The sequence below is a fragment of the Tenebrio molitor genome, chromosome 8, assembly GCF_963966145.1.
Source record: "Tenebrio molitor chromosome 8, icTenMoli1.1, whole genome shotgun sequence".
Classification (NCBI taxonomy): Eukaryota; Metazoa; Arthropoda; class Insecta; order Coleoptera; family Tenebrionidae; genus Tenebrio; species Tenebrio molitor.
Window position 1 is genome coordinate 18,552,802 of NC_091053.1, and position 20,288 is coordinate 18,573,089.

General features: G+C 34.8%; 1 long non-coding RNA gene across 1 annotated transcript in view; it reads right to left on the reverse strand.

Moving 5' to 3' along the window:
• The window catches only part of LOC138136725 (uncharacterized), a 42,191-nt gene extending 22,488 nt beyond the window's left edge, over window positions 1-19,703 (reverse strand). Inside the window, exon 1 of the long non-coding RNA XR_011161407.1 lies at window positions 19,514-19,703. This is a non-coding gene — a long non-coding RNA (uncharacterized lncRNA). The remainder of the gene's footprint in view (window positions 1-19,513) is intronic.
• Window positions 19,704-20,288: the final 585 nt, after the last annotated feature.

Sequence of the window (20,288 nt, forward strand, 5' to 3'; positions counted from 1 at the left end):
ATGCTTTTGCAGCTCGCTATTTTTGCGAATGGTGCAGCAAGCGCTACTCAGACAAGAAGCGCCACAGGAAATGTCCGTGCTGTCACGACAACCCGCCATGTCGCCTAGACAATGACCCGCTCACGTGTGATATGTGCCAGAGAACTTTTAGAGGGCAACTTTGTTTTAACAGGCATAAAACGTCAAAACTTTGTGACAAATTAAAATGCTGCGACAGGTGTATGACGTACTTCTGGGTGCAGAAAAAGAAACGGCACGTCTGCGGGGTGACGTATTGTACCACATGTAGAGGTGACAAACCAGCTAGACACTTGTGCTACATGACGTCTAACAATCCAGATTCAGCGAAAAATCTCGAGCGGTCAAAATTTTTACTTTGCTTTTACGATTTAGAAAGACGTCAGGAGACCCAAATTTCGGAAAATATGTTTCAACACGAACCAAATTTGTGCATAAGCCAACAGGTTTGTCAGGCCTGCATCAGCAACGATAACCAGGATGAAATTTGTAATCGGTGCGGTGTACGTGAAAATATATTTCACGGCACCGATTCGGTTGAGAGGTTTCTGAATCATTTGGCGAAACTATCGATAAATTTCAATGTTACGGTAATAGTTCACAATCAGGGTAGGATTGATGGTTGTTTTATTCTCAGAGAAATGTGTAAAGATTTTAGTAGGTGGACCCCGGAGATTGTGAGGACTGGCACCAAACTGATGCTTAGGTATTCAGTGCGGGTCATCGTTGAGATTTATTGACAGTCTCAACTTTATTCAGCTGCCTCTTTCGCAGTTCCCGAAAGCGTTCAATATCTCGGGCTGTAAAGGGTATTTCCCTCATTGTTTCAATACAATTGCTAACGAAAATTACGTGGGTGATATACCGGACGTGATCTTCTACGGTGCCGATTTAATGAAACCTCGTGAGAGGGAAGTATTCTTAAATTGGCATCGTGAACAGAGAGCCACTGGATACGTTTTCGAAATGCGAACTGAAATTATTAAGTATTGCAGGGCTGACGTAAACATTCTGCGGCAAAGTTGCCTAAAGTTTCGGGAATGTTTTTTAAACACCAACAATGTGGACCCTCTTTTAAAATGCATCACAATAGCGTCGGCCTGTAATTTAGTGTTCCGAAGAAATTTTTTAAAACCCGAAACTATAGAATGGTTACCGTTTGGCCGACAAGCAATCGGCGATTGCGATCCAGTAGCTGCTCTGGGAGGCCCACGTGCGCGGTGTTAATATCGTACACAGCGGAGTCGGACGAGAAGTTCGCCTGAAGGAAAATTTGCTAGTGGACGGGTTCTGCGAAGAGACGAACACCGTTTACGAATTTCACGGTTGTTTTTGGCATGGGTGCGAACGGTGCTTCGTCGACCAGACATCACGTTTTGCCGACAAGCGGGACGCGCTGTTTCTACGGCGCGAAAACACGATCAGAAAAGAAGCCTGACTAAAACTCGCCGGGTACAATGTAGTTACAATGTGAGAGTGCGACTTCCGAAAAGCTATCGAAAGAGACGAGGAACTAGCAACATTTGTTAAAAATGAATGTGTCACATCCCAGTTGCACCTCAAGGCTGGAGATAGCTTCTTCGGTGGTCGCACTAACGCGGCGAAACTTTATTACAAGTGCGAACCCGGCGAGAAGATTAAATATTACGACGTGTGCTCGCTGTATCCATTCGTGAATAAGTACGGCAAGTACCCTGTAGGGCACCCGAAAATTCACGTAGGCCCCGAGGTTTGCTCACGCTTGGACATCGAGACGATTGAGGGGTTAGTAAAATGTACTGTGCTACCCCCTCAAGATCTTTACCATCCGGTCCTGCCCTACAGGTGCAACGGTGCCGTGCATGCGTTGAGGAGTTCAGTCAAACTGAACTTCTTTAAAAAAATAGGTTATCTGATCATTTAAGTTCCATAATGAACGATGGTACATAACATAACGTCCGCAATTCGTGCAGCCTTACCCTTACCGGTAAAATCTGCAAAAGCAACTGCTACGAAAAACCAAGCGTGATCAAAATACCATCACTGCAAAATCTAGAACGAGAAAACTTGGCAACATAATATGCCGGTAGAGAATTAACTACAAATAATAAAGATGCTAGAATATTTACATCGTCTTCATTCGAAGATATATTGTAGTAATTTACCTACCAAACAAACAAGTCACCAGTATCGAGAATTATGCTTGTCGTTCACTGCAGTGGAAACATATTTAAGCCGACCGGACAAATACCTAATAATAACGAACCCGAGGCAGTGTCAACAACATCTAGAAACCCGAATATTTAACGTCCATTTTTTAGTCAAAACTCGACCGCGAGGCCAACAAAATTTGGTTTCGGAAGAATGATCCATCAAGAAAATAAACCCCATAACATTATTGGGCCGAGCGGGTCAACACCACCCACCCATTATCAGCACCGATAATTACGATTATCAAGAGGAAACAAATTATGAAGATACTCGAGACGCTGATGATAACCTCGTCCAAGTGATCACCGATTATTATCAAAATCCCAATGACATGACCTGCGAAGCAAACATCTAACCTGTCACAACTCCTTTCTCGTAACTCCCGTATCGGGATGTGAAATTATTAATTGATACTACAAATCTATAATCCGACCCGGAATCGCAGAAAAATATTTGCCTTCCGAAATTTATCACGAACATTCTAAAATCAAAACCACTACAGTTATCACATGAGACCTAACAAAAACGAAAGCGCTATTATGAATTATTTAGATTCCGCCACAGGACGCGGAACTTATTGGGTTTGTTATAAAAAAAATCAATAAACACGTACAATATTTTGACAGTTTCGGAAAATTGAAATCCCTTTAGAATTAGTAAAATAAATTATCTAAACATAAGTCGTCAAACTTACAAAAAATGTGTGATTACGAAGAAGAAGAAATAGTGCAGTGTCCGTACAACAAATTCCAAATGTGCTTATTGGGTAGAATGACTAAGCACATGTGAAAGTGTCATCCGAAGGAATATAACAGAGATCGAGATACTTGACAACAAGTTCTAAACATAAATCGTCACTTCGTAAATTAGCAAAACGCGGTACGTCGTTCGCGAAAAGAGAGAAACTCATATTTCGTACTTACAAAAAATATGTGATTACGAAGAAGAAAAAGAAATAGTGCAGTGTCCGTACAACAAATTCCAAATTTATATTGAAAATACATTTTATCTTTTTTGTGGTTTCTTTAAAGGTACTCGTATAAAACAGAATAACTAAAATATAAAATTTAGTTGATTCACAACTTTTAACAAGATGAAGACGGTTAGTTTTGATATCCAAGGGTTTAACTTGAAAATTAACAGTTATAAGTGGGGTTTTTATCCCAAAGAAATTAGTACGTATGATGGGTGCTGCTTAGAAAATTATCTTCTAAAGCCGTCTACATCATATTCAGAATTGTCGTCGATTAATAAAAAGCAAGTACGGTACGACGAAGGAAATATTCACGGCCTACGGTATTCTGATGGCGATATTAATTCCAATGATATTCAGCAAATTTGATCAGAAGCCTTGAAGAATTTTGATGCGGTGTACGTAAAAGGGCATCAAAAATATGAATATTTGAAACAGATCCTGCCTCATCTCAAAATCAAGAATATAGAAAACGAAGAGGATGCTCCGAAATTTATAGAGCGGCCAGCTAAGTTTTTTGGGTGCAATAATGATGGCCGAAAATGGTGTGATGGTATAACAAATTGCATAATTTTGCAACATTGGGTTGAAAAAAATAATATGTTGATAAGCACTGCACTATTACTTGATAGTATTATCCGTAATAGTGTATGTACTCCGGCAAAATTGCCGTGCCGCCGGGTGGAGGTGGGATACGAAGATTATGTTGATAAGCACTGCACTATTACTTGATAGTAATATCCGTAATAGTGTATGTACTCCGGCAAAATTGCCGTGCCGCCGGGTGGAGGTGGGATAGTCTACGTAATAATAAATCGTTATAAACCATGTTAGTTGTTTTTATTTTATTAGTGTAAAATTAATCACTATGAGAGTAACAACTTCACTGATTGTGCTCTTAAAAATTTTTCTTTCAGTAAATAGTAACAATTTTGATGCTACTCATGTTAGAAGATATTTACAAATATTTGGTTATTTAAACTCTTCAAGTTCTAACAGGTCATTAACAGACTTAGATGATGCTGTAACAACTTTTGAAAATTTCTATAACTTACCAGGTAATGGAAATATTACAAAAACCATTACAGAATTTATTACGAGACCTCGTTGTGGTAGTTCTGATTCTAATGAATTCAGAACTGTTAGTAGATGGAAAAAGCGGTAAATCGCTTGGTTCTTCTCAGAGGTACAGTGATTTCAAAAAAGAATTGCAGAAAAAGCTTTTACAACATGGGAAAAAGTTATAAATTTAAGTTTTAAATATTCGATAATAAATCCAGATATTGCTATTTCAGAGCAGGTACCTACTGTTTTTTTACTTAATTTTGATTTCATTAAAACATAGACCCTCGCTTGTGGTCGAAAAGATTTAGCAAATAACAAAAATGTTAATCCTGAGAACTATAGACTTTGTGCTGCACATTTTGATAATGAGAGGTTTACAAATTCGCAACAAAATCGACTACGTTTTGATGCGACGCCAAAACAAAACAACTTGCGGATACTTTGTCGACTTTCAGTCAGACTGAAGTAACTGTACAGCCTTCTGCTAAGAAACCCTCCACAGTAATGTCTTCAATATTTGCCAAAGAAATCCGTGCCATTCCTTCCACTTCCAAGCAAATACATCTGGACATCGCCGCAACTTCTACATGGCTTACGTCTTGGAACAACGATACGTATCCCACATACGTTCCCAAGAAAAAAACCGATGGAAGACAGAGTAGTGGTGAAGAAGTAGAAGGACAACAACCCCAACAACAACAACACCCCCAAGAGGAGTCGTGGGACAAGGAAATTGATGTACAGGAAACATCGACCGCAGAAATGATAAATAACGTTGTTATCTTCTTGTTTTATAGTAAACGGATGTACAGGAAACAAAAAAATAACTATTTTGTTTGAGGTTTTTAAAGGTATAAAACGTAAAAAATAAAATGTAAAAATTTGGTTAGTCAAAAACCTTATTCAAAAGAAGCGATTTTGTGTATACACAACAAAACCAAGTAAGTTTAATTTATTATTTAATATCTCAATCAAAACATTTTCTTCTCCAGAATGAATGTTAATGAAATAAATTTGATAGGAACTGCTGCTGCAGCTAAAAACCTAAGTTGTATTATGGATCAAAGAAATATGGTACTAGAGGTATTTTCATATTTGGTGGTGGAAACAAAAGACTGAGAAATGTCAGAAAATTGTATTGTCAGTGTCAAATTTCTCATAAACGCCGTAAAAAAGAATGTCTAGGTAAATTTAAATTTTCGCTAAATAGATTGAAAAAATAAATTCTAAGGAAACCAATTTTTGTCAGTGCTTCAAAAGGAAAAGTTATTCTCATATAATCAAACGTATTACAAATTATGTCTCTAGTTCGACGAGTAATAACTTTCTTATTGCCAATTTGCTGCATTTCTGTTGAAATCACGAACGTCTTTGAGAAATTTGACACTGACAATACAAATTTGTGACATTTCTCAGTCTTTTGTTTCCGCCATCAAATATGAAAATATCTCTAATAGATATTCAAGGATTTAAAATTACCAATAATAAATTTATACCGAAAGAATTGGCAATTTTAAAAAATAATAAAATGGCACTTTACGTTTTTGCTCCTCCATTCCCATCTACATTACTACCAGATGATGTTCAATATCAAATAAAGTGGGTATCAAAAGATCATCATTGTATAACATGGGATACTAGATTTGTACCGCATTGGAAATTTCAACAAATCTTAAAGAAAATAATAAGCGATGGTGATTCAGTCCATGTCAAGGGTAAAGAAAAAGCAAAATTTATCGAAAAATGTATTAAGATGCCGGTAATAGAATTACCAGAAACTCCTCGATTAGAATCATCAAAACCAATGTGTTTATTTCATATAAGCGAGGATTGTTACTGCAGCATGCAAATTGTTACAATGTTGTATAATAAACTGAAACAATAAAATTGCACTAACGATATGGAAAAACAAATAATATAAAAAATGTTTGTTATTTTCATTTTTCAATTATTCAATTATCACCAGTATGGGCGTAGTTGCAATACAACGGATATCTATGAACGTTAACGATGATTATGCAACCAACACAACAACTGACCGTTCGATAATAGTAAAATTAGTTCGCCAATGGGAAGGTCGTTGTGATGCTAAAAATTTCATAGCAAGCCCCACTTTTCAAAATCGTACAATTTTTAATAAAAACCTTATGGCAATAGAATTATCGAAAAAAAAACTTATTTTTAATAAGCCAATGTATATCGGTATGGCGATATTAAATATTGCAAAAATTTGTGTTTATGATTTTCATTATTCATATATAATTATGTCGCCTACGCGACCACCCTCATAGCTCAACAGATGTCTACGTGACCACCCCACAATATGTCTTATTTTACAAAGTATTTATATGTTTAGTTTATCTATCAAATGCCATTTGTTTGCACCATGTTAGTTTATTCACCAAATGTATACATGTCTGCATTGTTTATCAATAAGCCATCTGTATTTTAGGGTATATAAAGAAATTGTAGTGACACTCAGTTCAGTTCTTATTAGTACCATGTATTAGAGAGCTCGTAGTTTTAACAAATATTTTTTTAAAAATTTAATCAAAATGATTGCAAACTTTTGTACACAGATACCGATAGTCTTATTTATGAAGTTCAATGTAATGATCTTTACCGTGATATTATTGAAGCAGATATACATAAATTTGATACAACCGATTTTGCCTCAAATAATGAATGGAAAATACCTCTAGTTCATAAAAAAGTATCGGGATTGATGAAAGATGAATTAAATAGTAGGATAATGACTCATTTTGTTGGTTTGAGATCTAAAATGTATACATATAAAGTTAAAGGAGGAAAATGTGTGAAAAAATCGAAGGGAATTAAGTCAAACGTGGTTAAAAATCAAATAACTTTTCAAGATTATGTAGACTGTTTGCAGAAGCATGTAGTGAAAGAAATAATCCAAAAAACAATACGATCTTTTGCACATAAAATTTATAGCATTGAACAACATAAAATTGGTCTAACTAATTTTGATGACAAAAGAGTTTTAATAAATAACTGTACTGATACTTTACCACATAGTCACTACAGACTAATTTTAAACTCATGACATGAGAGGGGTAACAAACAAGAAAGAACTATCAATTTCGATTCATCAGGGACCGAAGAGAAAGAAGATGGTACCTCGTGGTGTAGTCAATGTAAAAAATTTTTTTGTTCTTGTGAGAAATCAATAATTTTGCATACTAAGAACAATTTTGTGAAAACTAAAGACATTGAGTGTATTTTATGGTGTAATGAAGATATTCCTGATAGTGACTAAACATGAAATCAGAAATTTGTGAGAAAAAAGCTTTAGAACGTAAAAGCAGAAGCTATCTTAAAAGAAACTAATTGTATTATACCGATTATAAAATGATAATGTCTGTTTGTCGATATCCTGACCAACTTAGTAAAAATGATCTTTGTAGAATAATAAATTTAACCGCTTTACCTATAACATTTAAAAAAATTTGTAAAACAAAAATGTAATTTACCTCAATCTGAAAGTGAATAAGACAAGTGTCATCCGACGGAATATAACAGAGATCGAGATATTCGATTCAACAAGAAATGTGCGGAAGTGTTGCAACAGCAACAAGTTGATCCCGCGGAGGGGTCTTGGAACAACGATGCGTATCCCACATACGTTCCCAAGAAAAACAAGACAAAGGAGTGGTGAAGGAGAATAAGGACAACAACAACAACAACCCCAAGAGGAGTCGTGGGACAAGGATGACTAGCCCACATACATATATTCCATCTAAAACTTACAGTAATAGGTTTTGGTACTGTGATGAACGCGGTATTTATAAATTTTATTTTATTACCATCGCGGAAAATATTCATCTTCAATTCAACAAATTCAGATTTGTCTTAACGACCTCCAATTGTTTCTGGGCAATTTATGAATTCCATTTATTTCCATTTTAAATACACACATGTTTTGTAAATATCAGAATGTTAGAAAAACGGAGCCGTTCCCACGAAGGGTTTCCTGGAATTTAAGACCGTTTCAAATCGCAAAATTAACTTCTTCAGTTTCTTTCAAAAGGCCATCTGGTATTTCTCTAAGTTATCAGGATAGCGAGACGCCCACCGGGATTCATCGACAGTCGACCAAGCAAGGCATTCATTTCCATACGAAAAAATAAATAAGTTAATTGTTGTTTAAAATCGGCGAAAATAGAGATATAACGATAAATAAATTAATACATCCGTTTAGAAAGGAGCAACCGTGTATCTTGAGTGATAAAGACAAAATTGAACTAAAATTAACAACGTTGAAAATAATCCAATTGATCTGGGGTTGTCGTAAATGATGTTTCGTTTAAATTTCTCATAAGATATTTACATTAAATAGGAAGCTTTGTTCGGGATGGCTAAATCCATATAGGAAAATTTGTTAATTAGTTTAAATCCCTGTATTCGGTCGAATCGTTTAAAAATATTCACAATTGAATTGGTCCACTAGAATTTGGTGTCTGCAATTTAGATTTTAAACCCAGCGTCGCCAGCCAAGGGTGGTCCGATTAGTTAAGGGGGCGAGAGACGCGTTACAGATCGAGACTTTTAAGTAAGATATCAGATTACACTTGCACGTGTGGTCAGTCGTGGGAAAATTGAGCTAAATTAATAAATTCTTGTTTAAACAAAGTCAAGTTACAAACCCACTATTTTAGAAAGGCGCGCTGTATTTTTCTGAACATTTTGATATCCAATTTAAACAAACAAAATTTGTTGTTCCATTTATTAACCATCTTCAGTTCAAGAATTAGTTGCAGACAGAACAACAACCATTTTTGGAGTTTAATTTCTCTTTCAGCGTAATTGTGGTGATTCGCTATCGTTACTGTGTTGTATTATATTGTCCAATGGACTAACAAATTGTATGTTTAATAATGTTGATATTGCGAATCGAAAAACCACCCTAACTAGGAAATAATAATATTTTTACGCGAGTTAAACGAGGTTTGATCGAATGCCAATGCATCGTAAGAGTCAAATTTGCATAATTCCACACATATGGAAAATGAGTAACAAGGGAAGAGGAGTAAGCGAGTTAGCGTCTCCTATTTAAAGTTTTGGGACATTTGTTTAAAAAAATTCGGTTTTGATTGTCTTTCTAGCTAGTCGATATCCGTGTGCGATTTTGTTTAAATTTTCCAAATTTAAACTATTTTTTTTATTAAACCACTTTAGCTTCGTTAAGAGTGCCGAGTGCTAATAAATAAGTTAGTGCCAGTTCCAACAACAGGTGCCGACGATCAACCAGGGTGTTAAACTTTCTAAGTAAGCCCGAGAAAGAGTTATATTGTTTTGATTAATTAACTTTATGTCAAAATTTACTTGTTTTTCGTTGAACTTATTTTATCAGTCATGCACAATGGAATTTTCAATTTCAATTTATTCATCAATTTGGAATAACCAAAATCAAAATTTAAAATAATTTTCCAAGTTTCGAGGTATTTGAAGTAAATGCTTAAAGCTAGAGGTAGCCAGTAACAAATGATTCTATTTCCGATGAAAAGGGGCCGCAACGCTTTGGTTGTCGAATTACCTAAATTAAAAATTTAACTTATCTGATCCATTTATTCGACATTTTTATATTAAATTCTTTACTCCAAATTTGAGTGTAACCACCAGTCAGGGATTTTGAAACTTAACAGTCAATTACTAATTTATAACTAAATCGTTCCTGAATTTTCTCAACTGGTGCCCTCAAATCAGATCGAAATTTCTAGTTATAAACTTTAGGGAGATAGAATAATTGGTTGCATATTCAATATAGGGTAGAGTAGGGCTATTTCTCTCTCGCGTCGTGTTTAGGCGATCAAAGCAAAAATTATTGTTTTGCACCAATTGCACCTGAAATTATAGGCGCGTTTGTCGGCCACCAACGATGAGGAGAGTCGTGGTTCCCGGGGACCCTCTTCTCCAACTTTACTAGGTCTAAGACACGGTGCCAGGTTGTAGTTTCCGGCCGTGAGCGTCGTAATTCCCACTCGAACGACATGTACTATGTATGTGTGGGCTACCACGAGGACAAACGAGACAAAATAACCATCCCGGTTACCTGTAATAAACTGGTGTCGCGTACGACAAAGTTCTGTACAAGTCTTTGTCGAAGCTCGTGGACGAAAATTTGAAATGACGCCTACAGTCATTCAGATTAATTTGCGAGGACTTGTGTATCCGGGTTTTGTTCGGAAGTTGTGATTGGTGTTTAGGCACCGGACTTTTACAGGAAGCGGTATTTCGGCATTAGGGCGTAATAATTAGGTGCGAGCTTATCAAATGCCGCGAGCATGTTACCTTCCGACTCTGGTACAAGTCTAACTTAGTAAACCCGATATTAAATGTTGCTTGGGTAATATAAGTTCGAACAAGATAACTGAAGGTTAGGGTAGACTTGCCGTACGTAAATAGAGTTGCATAAAAATGGGGGTTACAGCAAAATCAAACTTTGTCAAATCTAAATTAGATAATCAGGTGAAGACTGACGCCTCAATCATCTGTTTAAATTCATGATCACAATTCCAAAGAAAGTCTCTTACGAATTTGATTACAACCATAACCTCAACAATAATTTTAACACAGTGCAAAATTTGATCAAACCCGCAGAACTCATCCATTTTGTAAACAAGGCTTCGAAATATTTTGTAATAAAATAATTGTGGGGAAACTTGTGTTTAAATCCCTTCCTCCATGCGTTTTGACACTACTTTGTCTCCGAATTTGTGTTACGACTACTGAGTATTGCCTAATAGGCCTTAAGATAAAACATCATCATCACTATAAAGGTGACTATCGACGAAAAATATACACAACGTAGGTAAGTGAAAATAATAAGTATAAAGGTTTACTAGACGAGCCAAATAGATTAGTATATCAAATTGAGAGTTTAAAAGATAGATTAACAGTTAAAAATGCGAAAATTTACGACATCATCACGATCACAATGGACGGTCTCACTAGTACTTACATTTTTTTAACAGAATAAAGAAATATAACCCTGCTGTTACATTTGACCGAAAGGAATTTTCTTTTTCTCAAATATGGCATAATAACGTAGATGATAAAAATGAAAGAGTTTTTCATCGGCATGGTGGCGCAAAGGGGACTCAGAAAGAATTCCCGAATTACGACCAATTAATTACAAATGTGGGTCTTCACCTATTGGAAAGTGACGGTTGGGACAGTCACAAGAAAATAGAAAACGGACCAACTTAGTAAAAATGGTCCTTGTAGAATAATAAATTTAACCGCTTTACTGACTAAGCACATGTGGAAGTGTCATCCGACGGAATATAACACAGATCGAGATATTTGAATCAACAACATTAATCGTCACTTCGAAAACAAACTCATATTTCGTACTTACAAAAAATGTGTGATTACGAAGAAGAACAAATAGTGCAGTGTCCCTACAATAAATTCCAAATGTGCTTGTTGGGTAGAATGACTAAGCACATGTGGAAGTGTCATCCAACAGAATATAACAGAGATCGAGATATTTGACTCAACGAGAACTGGCATATAACAAGAAAAATGCGACTTACTGCTATGTAGGGTTATGTTGGCAGCTTGTCGACGAAACAAATTTCCCCCGCACAATTCAGAATTCTGTTCGAAGGTTACAGCATGGATAGAGTCAAAATCGTGCAGTGGGAAAAATAATGAAGATACTGCTCTTATTGCATTTCAAGCCGTAACACATTTTGAAGTGATGAAGTCAGGGTTATGGTTAGATTCGTGTGGATTTTTAGGGGCAAGTACCGATGGAAATAAAGTACCCATACATATAAATTCCGGCAATCATCAATGAGAAAAGGAGTGCAGGACAAGAAGTATTTTTTTTATTACGAAAATAATGAGCCTGTGGTAAAGATAGACCATCCATACTATCGCCAGATACAGGGGCAATTATATATAACAGAACGGGAACGCTGCTACTTTTTTGCCTGGACACCAATGGAACAAGAGGTCTTAACGATAGAAAAAGACCCAGGTGTTAGGAACCTACCTCCAATCAAATTTTTATTGTTAGTTTAGGCACATAATAATTAATTACATTTTAGAAATATTTTGTACTTTATCTTTTGAATTATTGTCTAGTTTAACTCTTTGAATTATTGTCTAGTTTATCTTTTTGAATTACCGTCAACCTTATCTGTTAACGTCTTGGATGTCTTCACACTATCGCTTTTGTAGAATAATCGTAATATTTAAGCTATGGGTTCGAACTCTGAACTATTTGAACTTTGATCTCATGAGAACCAGTCAACGGTCCTTTTTGGTTGTAGATAACTCTTTGAAATTGGTATATAAACCCCTAACTCGCGAGAGAGTGGGATTCCTTTCAATAAAAGTTTTATTGAAAAATCAAATTTGATTCGAAAAGTGGAAGATTGCCTTGAAAATCTAAACCATCCATCGAGTCGGCTTGTGTGTGAAGAGGAAATTCAACGACAACTTCGAGTAAAAGAAATCTTCTTGAGATCAAGATCTTGGAAAGAAGGAATGGAGGAAGCGGTTCTAATTCTTCTGTAAGTTGTAAACCATTTATTAAAATTTATTACTCGTTAAAGTCAAAATATTCAATCATTTTTATAAAATATGACATTACAAAGCACTTCAACTTCTCTTGACTTAACTACCGACGAGAACATTTCATTAGCACAACTCAGAAACCAATTACTACAACAACAACAACCATTAACTATTTCACCTCAACAAAACGATAATCAAAATACTCAAAACGCTCAAAATTTAATCTCTAATTCACAAACTACAACTTCTGACACCAATTTTGTTATGTGCGGCGAGAAAATAAGTAACTTTTCGAGGTTTCAAAGGTTTATTCAAAAACGGTGGCTACTTCTTGTGACTTAAGAGACTAATGATGAATAATGAATGATAGTGAACGTTGCTTATTTTATAACCCAAAGGTCAAAGGGGCACATAACACCGTCATAATAGCATTATCCTTTTCAAACTTGAACGAATCAACATCTTTAGTTGCTCATGAGTGTCAAAACTTTGACAGTGGAATAAAAATGTGAAATAATTTCTGTTACAATCAATAAAAAATTTGATTGAAAAAAAGTGGTCGTAGAGTGTGACAATTTTAAAAACTCTTCTTTTTCTTCTCAAAACCAGTGGGAAGAACCACAAATCGAGAATATCGCGAATGAGAAAAGAAAATTTAAATGTGGTGTATACATACAAATTTTCTTTATACACTGACCGGCAAAAAAAACCGCCCACCCTGAACTTTTTTTTAAAGTGTGGTAAAATCATAGAATCTGATGGGCTAATAGGGGGTTAACCATGTACCCTTTGGTGTTTATTTCAATGGTCAAGATTCTTCTTCAACATTAGAATGTTCCCAGTGCAAATTTTTCAGCTGTTTACTACGAGTACACACTTCGTTTATTAACAATTGTTGAAACTAAAAATCAAATAGGCTTATCTCAAATGTTTTGAAAGTAAGTTTGACGTGTTCTAAGAGTTCTACGAACAACAATGGTGTTTTAAATGGTTTTTATTATTTTTGTTACTTTTTCAAATTAAATTTATTTTCTTGTGTTTAACTTAATTTTTATTGGGTAAGTTGAGCATCGTGAATCAATAATGAACGGTTTTTTAAATTAATACTAATTAAAGTAATGAGTATGTAAGCATTTATTAACGATAAAAAGAAAACAGTTCGGGTGGCCGGTTTTTTTTGCCGGTCAGTGTATTTACAATCCTTAAAATTGTTGTCTAAATGAAAGTTGATGAAATTAGAAAAAAACATGGAGAATTTAAAATTGGGCTAAATAATAAATTTTTAACATAATCTGAGATTTTCTTCAGGTTATGTTATATTTTACGCTTTATAATATTTATGATATCGTGGTATGAATACTTGTAGTTATGACATTGTGACTTGTTTGAGTTGTAATAATGAAGATTCCACAAACTATTCATGCCATAATAAATGAATAGAGAGAAGAATTGCAGGATCTCGGACATGACCCAATCAATTTCATTGGTATGAAGAAATTTTCTTGGAAAAAATACACTATAAAAACCCTATCAACAATTTGCCAATTGAAGACATTTATTTTGGTGGCAATGTCTTAAAAACTATTTCAGATGTTCGCAAATAATACAAAGGTTTTTTTTTAAAATAACATTTTACAGAAACTCTGTTTTATAGATCCAGAAATAGTTAAATCTGGACTGATCGCCGCGACGTGGCTATTTTATTTCCTAATTTAATAAATGCCAATGATTTACAGCTACTTGATAATGAGTGGCGTTTATTACGAAACACCCAAGAGGTTCAATCATTTACCAATGATATTCCAGTTTTTTGGAAAGACGTTAAAAAAATTGGAAATGAGTGGTGGAAAACCCATGTTTAATATTTTAATTTAATTTTGTTGTTGCCATTTTAACTTTTCCTCCATTCTTCCGCTAATGTTGAGAGAATACTTTCTGCAATTAATTTAATTTAATTTAAAACCAAACTTGCTTAATTCAAAAAGATATGTTATATCCCAGTGCAGTGATAAGTTAATTTCTCACAGTGCACCATCATGGCCTAGTGATAACTGACTGACCCAGTGAACCCAATAATTCAAGTTGATTTATTTCTTTGCTTTTAACTTAGTTTTAACCTTTGACTGTAAAGCTCAATTATTTACTTTATCTTTAGTTTTGTCACCACTTATCTAAAATTCTAATATTTCGTTGGTATCATTTTACTACTTTATCTACTTAGATTTACTTCACATGTCAATTTTATTACTTTCTGTAAACGTGTGGATATCACTTAGTCGTTAATCTTTTCTTATCATTTCCTATATAAGACAAACGTAACTTCCACACGGGGGCATTTTCTTAACATCTTTGTGCACTACACTGTCACTGTTAAGGCCAGCAGGCCGTCACAAAAGACACCCCTCCAAAGGGTGAGTTAGGGTGCCTGCACAGCTTGTAATACCAGAAATGGTAAAAACGGCATTATTATTCATTCACCCACCAACCAACAAACTGTACCATATTATTCAAATAAACTTAGTTATTTAAGGGTTCACCTTCTTTGATTTAACTTCGAGTGTTAGCGGTGTGAACATTGGTCCTTCGAGCCGGATTATCAAAATCCAAATCAAATCAAGGTACGAGCCACGTCGAAACCAACCAACAAACTGTACCGTATTATTAAAATAAACTTAGTAATTTAAGGGTTCACCTTCTTTGATTTAACTTCGAGTGTTAGCGTTCGTATAAAGTCGCATCCGCAAACAAACAAAGCTTCGCGGTGTGAACAGTCACTGTCGTAATCATATCTAATTTTGTAACTTGTGTTTAAATAAAGTTATTATTTTTTTAAAAGTGTTTTCGGTCGAAACATAAAAGATATATTGGTAACAATAATTGCTTTGATTTTCCAATTGAACGAAGATTAATTCAAATTATTATTGATTATTATGTTGCCCGAACGTTACTAAATTTAGGAGGAAAAAAAATGGTCGGAGTTTCCTGAATGAAAGAAAAAGAGGATCTTCGTTTTCTTTTGATAATATTGTAGATTCATTATCGGCTAATGAACCGAAATTCTTTGTAGGTCATTTAATGTTACTCAGTAAGAATTACCTATTTTTGTAAAGAAAGAATCTGGAACTTTCACTCACATTGTTGTACATACTTTGCACTCAAGGTAATCACTCTAGACCAGCACAAATTAGAGTCCATTTCGTTTTTCACATTAATAAATCATTAACAATAAGCACTGGCGACTTGTTCCGCTAGTTATAATGAGATATTAATATCCAGTTAAGTATGTTGAAAATACCCATGACATAATACCAGTCATTATGTATACATAATTTATTTCAGAAATTCAGGAACAACAAAATATTAGTTTCAATACACAGACCTTCGAAAATTATAAAACTTTGCAAAGAAGAAATCAAGCAAAAAACCGTACACGGAAGCGTGCAGATGAAAATTAGTGCAGAATAATAATTGACCAGATGAAACTGGACAACAACTACACCTACAAAGCACCAGTAGAAGCTTCATAAGCCACTTCGAAACGAATAGGTCAGTAAGACTTGAACAAGGAACATTTAGAAAATTTCTCGAAACTTCACGAAGAAGCCGAAGACCTGAAATCCCACAAGATCAATCCTGCGATACATCTGATCCATGCATCCGCAACGTCCATCCTATGGATAATGATAATCACCATTTTAATCGTAACCTACCTATTCGGAATTATTTAACTCAGTTTAACCAGGTTCTTACGAAGTCATCCAATGAAGAAGACAACTTCACATCCTTACAAGAAAGTGAGGACCCTTTGACTTACAGAGGGGAGGAATTATGTCGTCTACGTGACCACCCTCACAGACGGACAGATGCCTACGCGATCACCACACATGTGTTATTTTCCGAAGTATTTACATGTTTAGTCTATCCATCAAATGCCATCTGCATCATGCCAGTTTATTTACCAAATGTGTACGTTTTTAGGGTACATAAGTGTCAGTTCTTATTAGTACGTTGTATTAGAGAGCTCGTCGTTTTGAATAAATGTTTTTTTACCCTATTCGGTTTAGTCCGAATTTAATTATATACAGGGTGTCCCAAAAATGGCGTACTAACGGTGCACTGCGGTGTAGAAGAGACTACCGTAAACGTCAGAAAAATGTTTAAAAAATTCTATTGGACTTAATTGCTGATTTGGCGGTCCTTGAAAGTGGCACTTTACAGGAAAATTATTTTGAAATATATGTATTAAATTGTCATAACAGCTACCTCTAATCGTACATATTATCACAAAGTATAAGATTACTCACTACCAATATCTAATCCTGCACAATAGTGAATTTAGAAGCTTTGGAAATCGAAAAATAGTATATTATATTATAAGTGATAGAAATGCATCATTATACAAGAGTGAGAATTTTGACCGTCGAGTGCGCTTGCGCACGAGTGGGACACTTCTCACGAGTTTCATAATGGCATTTCGATCACGTGTGATATACGACGTTTTATCTTACAGGTGCAACTATTGCAAAAAATCCAAGAAATGCAGTTTCATTCAAGTAAAATGACAGCTGTCAAATTTAGTCACTTGTGAGTAATTTATGTCAAGTTAAATGGCAACTGTCAAATTAACTCACTAGTGAGTACTTTATCTCAATTGTGATTAAAATTTGACTTCTGTCACCGAAAACAATCGTCTAAGGTAGCTCAAAAACTCCACCTGTAAGATAAAATATTTTAAATCCACTACGGTAACATTGCAAGGTAATGATGTAGGAGTACATCTTTGTTTACATTGTATTACTGTTAATAATAAAAATAATAATAATTTATTTTTTTGTCAGAAAAATTTTTTCCATATTTTTTTCGTGTACATTTAAACATCCTGGATACGGTAGTAAGTAGTTAGTACGCCATTTTTGGAACAGCCTGTATGTATCGTTGGTCGCTATTTTGACAAAACAAATAAAAAATTCAGTCATCTTTATGACAACTGGTTTCCCTATATTAAAAACATGATTCCCAAGGAACAGCAGAACATTTATATAATTTAATTATTAGCAGTTTTACGTCCAGAAATGCATATTCCCATTGGAAACATTATTGGATTTGCTTCTGATGGATGCAATTTAATGATGGGTAGACACAATTTAAAGAATCATGTCCTGGGATAATAATTATGAAACTTGTCTTTTGTTATGGAAAAATTGTAACTTAAGTAAGTTAGCGTAAGGTCAGGATCATTAACTGCATTTTAAAACACCATTATGTTTCACCGTTCACCACATTCCAACAATCACTTTTTTTTTGTATAAATACGCACCTCATCCATTAAAAACAGACAACCAGACAAGAAGAAGTACAGAAGTAGCGAAGTAGTTAGCAATAGTCAAGACAAATGTATTAGTGTCAAATAAAGTGAATAATAGTAAAAGACAATATCTACTCCATTGAATCGGAAAAGAAAAAGAACCCAAAAGAAGAAACGTAACACTGTCATTCGTTACATTTATGCAGCAGTCGGGCATTAAAAGTCTACTAAGAACTGTCCTTATTTTGGTGTAACTATTCAGAACGAAATCAGTGAAGTTGAAATTCAACATTCTAATTTATTAAATATTTTTTTCCATGATCACTAAATTTCACTGAAAATAGTGAGCAAAAATAGATAGCAATTGAATCACAAGCGAGGAATCAACATTTTCTCACTAGTGAGCAAAATGTAATGTTTGCATTGAAAGTTTTTTTTAATCTATTTTTAAAATACTTTCTGAATATTAATAACTAAAACTTGTCTTCTTTTTGACTTTTTTTAAACCTGTTATTTAGATTTCAATTGACGAAAAAACGTAAAATTGCTTGGGGTAAACTTCTGGGAAAATTCATGCTAAATGGATTGTGTTGGTATCACAAATTAAATTAAAATCAACTAAACCAATCACAAACACGCAACGCCTAACAACATAACCTCTTTTGTTTGGAATATTGTTGATCCACATTTTGTTGTGAAAAACTGTTTTCGTGAGTTCCGTGTTGCGCCAATTTTATGGAAGTTATTCTTTCATTGATTTTAACAGTTATGAAAAATAGTTACATACATATAAGGCAGGCGATCAGCAATTAATAGATGATAAGTGGAGGTTATTGCCAGATTGTCTTTACTCCTCCCAATGAAATTAATGTGTAGGATAAACCTGATGTATTTTGATAAAACTATATAATGAAAAATTAAGCAAATTTTGCAGTATTTGAAAATCTGGCCGCATTTGTTTTGAATATTGTAGCATTACCTCACTCTTGTGCCAGTTGTCAAAGTCTCTTCAGCAAAGTAAATAACATTAAAACAAAATCTAGAAATAGATTAATTGGCGACACTGCACACGGGTACGCCACTGTGGTACTTTCATTAAAGACTGTAATGAATAACCAAACGCTTCAGGTAAACTTTCTGTTTCCGACCCATTATTCATTATAAATTTCAAGTAAGGTCAAGAGCACATCCTTACAATCGCAAGACACTGAAGGGTGTGTAAAACCATACATAAAATGCAAGCGAGACCCCGTTACCCAGCAACACAGTAATAAAATTTTGTATGAACACGTGGTGTCTGATTCAATTGTCCGATGAAACAGTTTCTAATGTTTCTTGTTAATACAATAAAACTGTTATAAATGTAGATGGAAGTAAGAAAATGATTTACAAATAAACAAAAAAGTACTTACCTTGTATTCTAAGAGCAGATAATGCTTCTTTTTCAGGTCTTAACAACCACACAAACGCGAACCATCGTGGTGGACAAACTACTGACTAAACAAAAAACGAAACGAAAACGAGACGAGTGATCGAGCGAAAGCGCAAGGGGAAGGGATAGTTTGTCGCCGCTTCGGGTGTGTTCGTGACTTCAAGTGGGGAGTGTCGTCGAGTTCCTCATCCGCAGCAGTGCCCTCGAAAGCACTATTATGGCGCGCTTTCGAATTCGAAATTCGAAATCGAAATACATTACGTCGGCTAATGGGGTGGAAAGAATGCAAATTATTTTCCTATTTGGCGTTATTAATAATAACAAAGCTATTATAGTGGCGGCCGGGGAAAATGGGAATGACTTAAATTACTTTGGGCTGTATTTAAATAAATCTGTAATGGTAATCATTATAAAGATTTACGACAGGGACCGATTTCTTTGAATACCTGTGTTCTTAGAAGGAACGATTTAAGAAGGGTTTTGTTTGCAGGTGGTGACAGGCAAAAATTTGGCCCTATCGTAAATCTTTATAATGATAACCATTACAGTTTTATTTGAATACAGCCCAGAGTGATTTAAGTCATTCTCATTTTCCCCGGCCGCCACTATACACAGCACTTAGAAGAGTGCGTTAACAGCTGATTTGAGTGCTGTATAGTACAATTTACATTTTAAAGGTTGGTAACTTTCGATGTCAAACATCAAATGCCAAACATCCAATCATGGTAAACAAACAATACAGAGTGGACCATCGT